This window comes from Perca flavescens, chromosome 24, assembly GCF_004354835.1.
Source record: "Perca flavescens isolate YP-PL-M2 chromosome 24, PFLA_1.0, whole genome shotgun sequence".
NCBI lineage: Eukaryota > Metazoa > Chordata > Actinopteri > Perciformes > Percidae > Perca > Perca flavescens.
Window position 1 is genome coordinate 2,004,745 of NC_041354.1, and position 11,641 is coordinate 2,016,385.

Genomic DNA, 11,641 nt, shown 5'->3' on the forward strand with positions numbered 1-11,641 from the left:
TATACTCAGCAGAACTGTTAGCAATATGGATGGCCTTGCTGTGGGTAGAGAGCAACAGAACCAAGCAAAGATGTGATTGCATCAGACTCCAGCTCAGCTTTGACAAGCCTTACATTTCTTCACCGGAGTCTAGACAGGACATAGTGTATTACATACTGCAACTAGCTAACAGTCTGATTAAGTCAGGTATTAGAACTACATTTATATGGGTACCAGCTCATATAGGTGGAGGAGGTATTGAATTGGCAGATAAATGTGCGAAGAACGCAGCAGAGCTGCCTGATATAGAGGTGGATATTAAATACAGTAAAGCTGAAGTCAAAAGTATAATTAAAGCTAAAACAAATGCAAAAGGGCAGTTTTTGTGGGATAATGAACAGTCTGGGAGACACCTGTAGAGAATTCAAGGAACAGTGGGGAAAAACAGGGAATACATACAGATGTAAACAAGAAGAAGATATGGTGTCCAGAATGAGGCTAGCACATACAGGATTAAATGGAACATTATTTATAATGAAAAAGCATGTTGATGGAATGTGTGAATATTGCAATAGTCAGTACTTTATGTTGAATTTAAACCTGCAACTTTTAACTAAATAGTAAACGAGTTTAAATATGCACTGCCTTTGCTTTAATAGCAATATAACCCTTTAAAAGCAATATAACCCTTTTCTGGAGTTAGCATGCTCCAATCAGTATGCACCGAGCTGTGGTAATAATTCATAATTAATATTAACAGTCTATGGTGGTAATAGTAGCACAGACATGTTGCCACCTAGTGGTAGAATTAGGGAACTCTAGACTCAGCCCCAAAAGGTACATTAATTGATAAATAAAATAATATACAAAGAAAAGGCTTGAATAAATAATGAAATATTCAAATACATATTTAAAAAATGAAAACAAAAATACATGACTGCTGGTAATCTGAATGTAAATTTCTTGCATTTATACATGCAAATAAAGAATAAAATAAATGCTATATAGACATAAGTGTATGTAGAAATGTAGAAGTACAGCACTAAAACTAAAAATGTCAAATACCAAAAACAAATTCAGATTTTTTAAAGCATTCATACATTCATCTTCCACTGAATAACTCACACTTGTATGCATGTATTCATTTTCAAATCCATGTATTACTTTTGTGTTTTCAGCATTCATTTCAGTATTGATTTTTGTCTTCCATATTTAAGAACTGTTTAACTTCTTTTATACACATCCAGCAAGTTGTAGCCACGTACCAGGATTGTAGCGGGTGACCACCAGCAGAATCTAATGTAATGATAATAAATGAGAGGTATCTGATGATGACCCTCATGTGACCCCCGACTTCAGACTGACCCGAAGACGACTCTGCGACCTCTGAACATGTAGCAACTTGAGCAGATGAATTTATGGATTATCAATCAGCTGCATAAAGACGAATGGAGGACGTTATGAGGTCAGTCGAGGCTGGACGGTATGTCACACACAACAGTCCTCCCCCTTAGGCAATAATCATCCGGGGCACTATCTCCTCACCATAGGCCAGATACACAAACACACACACGGTTCCTGCGTCCCGTTGTTGCTAACTCACAGCTAGCTTATGCTAACGTCTGTACTGTTGCTACTTTGGCTGTTTGGGGGCGAACAAACAAACGACCCCGCGGTCACATTCACCGGAATGACGCTAGGAGAAAACTACGCATCGCTGTGAGAAGGAATATGGCGTTTGATATCGGTTTTATTAGTGTTTCTGCAAATAGACGGTTGCAGGTGGACTGGTGTTTACATGGTCCGTGGGAGCTGGAAGTCCGCAGGTTGGTCTTTGCCCATTGTATTCATGAACATTTCCACATTTCAGTGCTAATGCAAACTATAAATGTAACTATAACTATACATTACATAACCGTTGATTATTGTTGTATGCTTTTACTTTGACAGTCAGCTGTGTGGCGGCTGCAGATCTGCAGCCTCAATGGATGTCATCTGGGAAGAAGAGGAGGAGGAGGAGCCTTGTAGAGACCAGCTGAAGGAACATCTTCTCTGAGCTGAAGCTCTGAGGTAGGACATGCTTTCTCCGGATTAACAGCTGCTGGCTGTAATGTTGACGGATTGAGTTGATTTGAAAAGGTCAGGTCACACAGAGTCCAGAATCTCAACAACATTGTCCACAGTAAGGATTCTAACATACACACACATTATGTATATATATATATATACACATATACACACATACAACTGAGACACTGTTTGTGGAAATGTCCTCGAACAAAATGTTAATGACTTGATGGCTCACATGCTTGTGTTGTTAGGTCAGTGGTTAAGTGTTTGCAGGAGCTTGTGGTAGAGATATTTCCAGTGGCAGAACTGTTACCTTGTGTACGTTAGAGCCAGGCTGTGTTGTGTTGTTTCTGCTGAAGAACTATAATCCGACTATGTAGTGATAGAGCAGAGTGTAAACTGCTGTGTTCCATCTTCTAAAACCTGCTGGTCAGGTGGCTGCCTCGGTGTTGAGAAGGTTGGAGTTTGAAGCCCTCGGCAGGTCTGCTGGGTTTGAAGGAGTAAACACACAAAGCAGTGTGTGAAATGTTTGAGAGAACGTGTGCTGAAGCTGAATGTTGTGTCAGCTCATGACACCGATGGCAGCGTTAGCGTTTTAGAGTTGTCGGTAAGCTGTCAGAGAGGACGTGTGAGTGTGGTAGGCTTGGTGGTGTAGTGCTGTTGTTGGTTCCCATCAGTCTCTGACAACGTTTAGCCGGCTCCATCTTCTCCACTCAGATGGGTTTAGAGTTTGACGTTTTGTAGACAAAACACTGAAAATAATGCAGCCGAGTGTGAAAGCAAATGGCTTTTACTTTTTAATTAGCCTTTTAAGATAGCAATGCGTTCCACATTATTTCAGAATAACGTTAGTTTATTTGTGTAAGTTCCACAGAATGGTTTGTGAAGGTTGACAGATCTTTTAAACCCCACCACTTTGCTGGTAATTTGTCAGCCAACCACAAAACCGGAATTGACCGGTGCAGATGACATCATTTGTGTGGTTTGGTCGTCAAAAAATTAAATCCGGAATCATTAAATCAAACGCACCCTTCCAATCGCTGTGTGTGTTTAGTAAGTAAAGAAGTGCGGTCGCCCACCATTATTACGCCAGAGTTCCAGAAGTAGCGTAGCTTGTTGGACCTGCCGTCCGTGGTGTTGGAATAAACTGAAGATCAGGAAACATGACAACTTATTTTGTCTGTCATTTCATTTGGGATTTTTTTGCCATAAACGACCCACAGCACTGAATATCAGGCAGTCAGCTGTAGGAGAAGTTGACGTTAGCCAGCAGTAACTAAACAGCTTTGGACAGGCGGTTCCTCCAGCATGGATTAAAAACCCACAGGTCAACCACTGACCCTGGAACAATTACGAGGCAATTCATAAGAAAACTACCTGTTGTTTATCTCAGCAGATGTCTTTTCTTGTTGGAAGTGTGATGGTGACTGGTTGTTGTGTGTGGGTTTTGGCAGGCGACTGCTGTTCCCACTTCCTGCGTGCGGGACTGAATCGTTTAGCGGTGCGGATATCGAGCCCTTTCCCCCCTGGTTGCAGCCCTAATATTAAAATGTATCGCAGCTTTCATTTGTTCCGGTCTTTGTGTCACCTGGATTGACCTTAGGGTGCAGCTCAGATACTAAATGATGTTAACAAGACAGGGCCCGTCCTCTGCTTGGGAGCTACAGTTCTCAGCACTAGTAGCTAGTGTATTCCTCCTTAAGGAAAAGAAATGGACCCAGATGTATTGAAGCAGAACAATCCAATAAACTCTTACTTTCTCTTGTTTTCTCCCCAGATGAGTGCAGAGTTTCCGGACGACAACAGAGAAGTTCCTTCACTCCATTCATGCCGCCTTCTCTCCGTACTCACTGTATACTCATAGTATTGTATGTCATGAAATAATTTAATAAAAAAGTAAGTAATAGTACGTATTATGTCAAAAAAAGCTCAGAAAAGTCATACATAATGTCAAAAAGTGTTATTACATTGTTATAACACTGTTATAACATGTATTAAGACAAAAAGCTATCAAAAAGTTAAAAAAATGTCAAAAAGTGTTATTACATAGTTATTACATTGTTATAACACTGTTATAACATGTATTATGACAAAAAAAGCTATCAACAAGTTTAAAAAATGTCTAAAAATGTTATTACACAGGTGTACACAGTACATGCCATAAAAGTGGATGTAAATAATTTTTTCGTCCATAAAAAAAAAAATTCAAAAAAAGAAAATCCTAATTTTTTTTTTTTCTTAAATTAGAATCTTCTCTTTCTTTCTCCTACGCTGGTCTCTCCCTTTCTCTGACGTGTCCTACTCTTCTCTGAGTTGTTGTCCTGTCTCTGAGGTGTCCTACTCTAGTCTCTTCCTGTCTTTGAGTTAACCTACTCTGGTCTCTTCCTGTCTCTGAGTTGTCCTACTCTGGTCTCTTCCTGTCTCTGAGGTGTCCTACTCTGGTCTCTTCCTGTCTCTGAGGTGTCCTACTCTGGTCTCTTCCTGTCTCTGAGGTGTCCTACTCTGGTCTCTGCCTTACTCTGATCCCTGCCTGTCCTTGCCTTAATCCTCTCCTACTTTGGTCTCTGCTTGTCCTTGTCTTAATACTCTCCTACTCTCTTCTTGCCTGCACTTGCTTTCCTAGCCTCTCTTTCCTATCTGGGGGTCCTATCTAAGTGTTTGTACATCGTTGTAACGAGGCGGTCTTGAACACTTTCGACCCTGGGCGCCTTAGAGTTGAGCACAAACCAACTTTGCTACCTCATCGAAAGCACTTGCGGGACAGTTCTCCGGGTGTATTTGTCTTTGTCATTCTGGGTGTAAAGCTCAAAATAAATTGTCAATTCCTGTGTTGGAACCCATAACCTTTGTGTCTCCCACCCAGCATCTCATCACACTGAGCTATCAGATCTGATGTACAAGTTTGTGGTTAGTTGTGTATTTGTCTTTGTCATTCTGGGTGTAAAGCTCAAAATAAATTGTCAATTCCTGTATTGGAACCCATAACCTTTGTGTCTCTTAACCAGCATTTCATCACACCGAGCTGTCAGATCTGTCAACAAGTGGCATGTGTTTAGTTGTGTATTTCACTTGTTCATTTTGGGTGTTGGCCCTTAAAATTTCGTTTGCCATAAAGGAGTTGAACCCACAACCTCTTGAACAGATCATGTGGGTATTATCACACTGAGCTGTCTATGACACTAGGAGCTTTTTGGTTGGAGGTTATATTTAACGTTCACATCACTGAGGCAAAAAATTAAAATACTATTCTGACTGAACCGGGATTTGATCCCTCAACCTCATACTGTCACATCACCATCTTATCGTAGTGAGCTATTCCTCAGGCTGGGAAATTTTTTTCCGTTCTGTTATTTGTTCTTCACACACATCTTTTAGCCAGACAGGGGAACCGGGGTGAGGGGAGGGGGAGTTCTGATCTGATCTGATGCTAGATCACATCCACTAGACGTGTCCATGTCAAAGGACGAGCCGGGTGGCCTTATATTGCCTCTGATTACCTTGTCACGCAGTGGTGTGGGATCCTTTGTTACCAGCCAAACAAGGCGTTTCCACTGTTAAAAAAACGTCTATCCCACTGGTCCCTTCTGCACAGCAATACCACAAAACATTACTCAAAAAGACTAAAAAAACACAACTCTCTTGCAACAGGTCACAGCCCCGACTTGTCTTTCTTTGTCCTCCTGTTTGTCTACCCACACACCTGTTTCCCGTCCACCTTTAACAACCACATCATTAGATCCTGTGGCCAATCATGAGCTGTGGGGGGGGTGGTCAGGCAATCACAGCTGCTTCTCATAATCCCAGTCTGGGGGTAAATGCTAGATCACATCCACTAGACGTGTTGACATCGTTCGGTTCAGGCATGGGGGGTAGATGCCAGATCAGATCCACTAGATGTGTCCATGTCAGAGGACGTGCCCTGTTATCCTTACCCTCCTCACCCCTGAACCGACATTCAACTGCTTATTAACAAGCTCTGACCACATGGTCTGAATTGGCAATCTTGGACTTGCATGGTGCTTTTAATGTTCATTATAGAGAGAGAAGTGGCTCAGCAAGACGGTAAATGCTAGATCACATCCACTAGACGTGTTGACGTCGTTAGGTTCGGGCCAAATCAAAGGCAATGTAAGGCAGACCACCAGGCACGTCCTCTGACATGGACACATCTAGTGGATCTGATCTGGCATCTACCCCCCCCATGCCTGAACCGAACGATGTCAACACGTCTAGTGGATGTGATCTAGCATTTACCCCCAGACTGGGATTATGAGAAGCAGCTGTGATTGCCTGGACCACCCCCCCCACAGCTCATGATTGGCCACAGGATCTAATGATGTGGTTGTTAAAGGTGGACGGGAAACAGGTGTGTGGGTAGACAAACAGGAGGACAAAGAAAGACAAGTCGGGCTGTGACCTGTTGCAAGAGAGTTGTTTTTTTTTTAGTCTTTTTTAGTAATGTTTTGTGGTATTGCTGTGCAGAAGGGACCAGTGGGATAGACGTTTTTTTAACAGTGGAAACGCCTTGTTTGGCTGGTAACAAAGGACCCCACACCACTGCGTGACAAGGTAATCAGAGGCAATATAAGGCAGGCCTCCAGGCTCGTCCTTTGACATGGACACGTCTAGTGGATGTGATCTAGCATCAGATCAGATCAAAACTCCCCCTCCCCTCACCCCGGTTCCCCTGTCTGGCTAAAAGATGTGTGTGAAGAACAAATAACAGAACGGAAAAAAATTTCCCAGCCTGAGGAATAGCTCACTACGATAAGATGGTGATGTGACAGTATGAGGTTGAGGGATTAAATCCCGGTTCAGTCAGAATAGTATTTTAATTTTTTGCCTCAGTGATGTGAACGTTAAATATAACCTCCAACCAAAAAGCTCCTAGTGTCATAGACAGCTCAGTGTGATAATACCCACATGATCTGTTCAAGAGGTTGTGGGTTCAACTCCTTTATGGCAAACTAAATTTTAAGGGCCAACACCCAAAATGAACAAGTGAAATACACAACTAAACACATATCACTTGTTGACAGATCTGATAGCTCGGTGTGATGAGATGCTGGTTAAGAGACACAAAGGTTATGGGTTCCAATACAGGAATTGACAATTTATTTTGAGCTTTACACCCAGAATGACAAAGACAAATACACAACTAACCACAAACTTGTACATCAGATCTGATAGCTCAGTATGATGGAAAGCTGGTTGGGAAACACAAAGGTTATGGGTTCCAATACAGGAATAGACAATTTATTTTGAGCTTTACACCCAGAATGACAAAGACAAATACACCCGGAGAACTGTCCCGTGCGTACTTGCGTAGGTAGCAAAGTTGGTTTGTGCTCGACTCTAAGGCGCCCAGGGTCGAGTGTTCAAGACTGGCTCGTTGCCAACGTATGTACAAACACTTAGATAGGCCCCCCAGATAGGAAAGAGAGGCTAGGAAAGCAAGTGCAGGCAAGAAGAGAGTAGGAGAGTATTAAGACAAGGACAAGCAGAGACCAAAGTAGGAGAGTATTAAGACAAGGACAGGCAGAGACCAGAGTAGGAGAGTATTAAGACAAGGACAGGCAGGGATCAGAGTAAGGCAGAGACCAGAGTAGGACACCTCAGAGACAGGAAGAGACCAGAGTAGGACAACTCAGAGACAGGAAGAGACTAGAGTAGGACACCTCAGAGACAGGACAACAACTCAGAGCAGAGTAGGACACGGCAGAGAAAGGGAGAGACCAGCGTAGGAGAAAGAATGAGAAGATTCTAATTTAAGAAAAAAAAAAAAAAATTAGGATTTTCTTTTTTTGAATTTTTTTTTTTTATGGACGAAAAAATTATTTACATCCACTTTTATGGCATGTACTGTGTACACCTGTGTAATAACATTTTTAGACATTTTTTAAACTTGTTGATAGCTTTTTTTTGTCATAATACATGTTATAACAGTGTTATAACAATGTAATAACTATGTAATAACACTTTTTGACATTTTTTTAACTTTTTGATAGCTTTTTGTCTTAATACATGTTATAACAGTGTTATAACAATGTAATAACACTTTTTGACATTATGTATGACTTTTCTGAGCTTTTTTTGACATAATACGTACTATTACTTACTTTTTTATTAAATTATTTCATGACATACAATACTATGAGTATACAGTGAGTACGGAGAGAAGGCGGCATGAATGGAGTGAAGGAACTTCTCTGTTGTCGTCCGGAAACTCTGCACTCATCTGGGGAGAAAACAAGAGAAAGTAAGAGTTTATTGGATTGTTCTGCTTCAATACATCTGGGTCCATTTCTTTTCCTTAAGGAGGAATACACTAGCTACTAGTGCTGAGAACTGTAGCTCCCAAGCAGAGGACGGGCCCTGTCTTGTTAACATCATTTAGTATCTGAGCTGCACCCTAAGGTCAATCCAGGTGACACAAAGACCGGAACAAATGAAAGCTGCGATACATTTTAATATTAGGGCTGCAACCAGGGGGGAAAGGGCTCCGATACTCCGTACCGCTAAACGATTCAGTCCCGGTACGCAGGAAGTGGGAACAGCAGCCGCCTGCCAAAACCCACACACAACAACCAGTCACCATCACACTTCCAACAAGAAAAGACATCTGCTGAGATAAACAACAGGTAGTTTTCTTATGAATTGCCTCGTAATTGTTCCAGGGTCAGTGGTTGACCTGTGGGTTTTAATCCATGCTGGAGGAACCGCCTGTCCAAAGCTGTTTAGTTACTGCTGGCTAACGTCAACTTCTCCTACAGCTGACTGCCTGATATTCAGTGCTGTGGGTCGTTTATGGCAAAAATCTCCCAAATAAAATGACAGACAAAATAAGTTGTCATGTTTCCTGATCTTCAGTTTATTCCAACACCACGGACTGCAGGTCCAACAAGCTACGCTACTTCTGGAACTCTGGCGTAATAATGGTGGGCGACCGCACTTCTTTACTTACTAAACACACACAGCGATTGGAAGGGTGCGTTTGATTTAATGATTCCGGATTTAATTTTTTGACGACCAAACCACACAAATGATGTCATCTGCACCGGTCAATTCCGGTTTTGTGGTTGGCTGACAAATTACCAGCAAAGTGGTGTGGGTTTAAAAGATCTGTCAACCTTCACAAACCATTCTGTGGAACTTACACAAATAAACTAACGTTATTCTGAAATAATGTGGAACGCATTGCTATCTTAAAAGGCTAATTAAAAAGTAAAAGCCATTTGCTTTCACACTCGGCTGCATTATTTTCAGTGTTTTGTCTACAAAACGTCAAACTCTAAACCCATCTGAGTGGAGAAGATGGAGCCGGCTAAACGTTGTCAGAGACTGATGAGAACTAACAACAGCACTACACCACCAAGCCTACCACACTCACACGTCCTCTCTGACAGCTTACCGACAACTCTAAAACTAACGCTGCCATCGGTGTCAGGAGCTGACACAACATTCAGCTTCAGCACACGTTCTCTCAAACATTTCACACACTGCTTTGTGTGTTTACTCCTTCAAACCCAGCAGACCTGCCGAGGGCTTCAAACTCCAACCTTCTCAACACCGAGGCAGCCACCTGACCAGCAGGTTTTAGAAGATGGAACACAGGGAGGACAGCAGTTTACACTCTGCTCTATCACTACATAGTCGGATTATAGTTCTTCAGCAGAAACAACACAACACAGCCTGGCTCTAACGTACACAAGGTAACAGTTCTGCCACTGGAAATATCTCTACCACAAGCTCCTGCAAACACTTAACCACTGACCTTGAGATTCTGGACTCTGTGTGACCTGACCCTTTCAAATCAACTCAATCCGTCAACATTACAGCCAGCAGCTGTTAATCCGGAGAGAAAGCATGTCCTACCTCAGAGCTTCAGCTCAGAGAAGATGTGTAGAAGCTTCCTCTTCTTCCCAGGCTGCAAATCTGCAGCTGTGAGACAAATAAAAGCACCGATCGTTCCGGTAAATGTGACCGCGGGGGTCGTTTGTTTATTCGCCCCCAAACAGCCAAAGTACCAACTGTACAGACGTTAGCATAAACTAGCTGTGAGTTAGCAACGGTACACAGGAACCGTGTTTGTGTATCCGGTCTCGGTATGGCGAGTGGATAGTGCCCCGGATGATGATTGGCTAAGGAAGGAGACTGCTGTGTGTTTGGCGTTCAGTTCAGCCTCTGACTGACCTCATAACGTCCTCCATTCGTCTTCATGCATCTGATTGATAATCCATAAATTCATCTGCTCAAATTGCTACATGTTCAGAGGTCGCAGAGTCGTCTTCGGGTCAGTCTGAAGTCCACTGTCCAATATCAGTCAAGTCTAATACTCAGTTTAATAGAACGCTGGTTAGAAGACACACAGGTCAGCAAGAGGAAAGATGCAGCAGGAGGAGGATGGAGCCATGTAAAGGGGAGGCCTGTCCTGGACTCCTACAAGCCCCGGCATCCTAACCAAGACTCACCCAGCCCCCCTTTTTTTTATTGACGAAGACGTATATGAAGTGAAGAAACTCCTCAGCTGTGGTCCGGAAAGAACAGTTTTTTGGATTATTCTGGTTCAATAAATTTGTGTCCATTCATTTTTCTTATGGAGGAATAAAAGGCACAGAGACATGAGGTAAAAACTGACTGGGTTGTCTTACTTTACAGTTTGCGTTTGGGTCGGCACTCCAGATACCCAAATGCACAAGCACAGCAAATTTGAGTTTTTCAGGATTCCTATGTTCCCTTTAGAAAAACCTCACTGTTTATTTATCATTTTCAAAAACAATTTCCTAGGTAGAAAATAACGATGTTTGTGCTCACAAGTGTTCATGTTAGTACAGGAACATATTGGGTGTTCTAGTTCTGGATGTTTTCAGTATATTAATGTGGCACATATGTACTTTGATTATGTCAAATACATTTTTTCTGATTGTACATACTGTACATTTCCAATGCCTTTATTTGTAACTGAGTATTTCTACTGTGTGGTATTATAGTTTTGCTCAAGTAAAAGATCTGAATACTTCCTCCACCGCTGGTTTTAGTCTTTATTTCATGTAGCCAAATATGTGTAACTCATATTAATGAAGCCATCTTTTTTTCAACAGCAGCTGATGTGGTTTTGTTTTATTTTGTTGAACAGTAGTAGTCAAAAATAAAATATCTAAAATAAAACAACAAATATAAGAAAATATTTTTTAAATAATAAAAATTAACAATTTATTAAATTAATGTAAATGGTCTTCAATTAAAATTATGGTATATTCAAACAATCAATTTGTACAATCTGCCTTTATAAAAGGCGGAGGACTCTTTCCTCTTGCTTGACGCCCTGGAGAAAGATGCAGACAGGCTGCAGCTGATGAGGTCAGGCACAGCACAGCTGATATGAGCGTCATAGGTTTCCTTTTAGTTCACCTGAACATCACTTCTGGATGTTTAAATGTGCTCTGCTGTTTGTAGCCCATGTGTGTGTCTGGAGGTGGGCAGTGGCTCAGGAGTGCTGTCAGCTTTTCTGGCATCAGTGGTTGGACCTTCAGCTGTATTTTGTGATTTAAAATTTTTTTTTATCAATAAAAATTGGCTTAATTGTTGTAAA

At 41.8% G+C, this 11,641-nt stretch overlaps 2 long non-coding RNA genes across 2 annotated transcripts; one reads left to right on the top strand and one right to left on the bottom strand.

Annotated features, from left to right (window-relative positions):
• Positions 1-1,512: 1,512 nt before the first annotated feature.
• On the top strand, positions 1,513-3,958 carry LOC114551040 (uncharacterized). The gene is made up of 3 exons (XR_003691804.1): positions 1,513-1,805; positions 1,930-2,049; positions 3,827-3,958. It is a non-coding gene; the product is annotated as an uncharacterized LOC114551040 (long non-coding RNA).
• Positions 3,959-8,155: 4,197 nt separating this feature from the next.
• LOC114551053 (uncharacterized) lies at positions 8,156-10,320 on the bottom strand. The gene is made up of 2 exons (XR_003691823.1): positions 9,925-10,320; positions 8,156-8,287 (listed from the first exon to the last, which is right to left on the bottom strand). It is a non-coding gene; the product is annotated as an uncharacterized LOC114551053 (long non-coding RNA).
• Between the last annotated feature and the right edge of the window lie 1,321 nt (positions 10,321-11,641).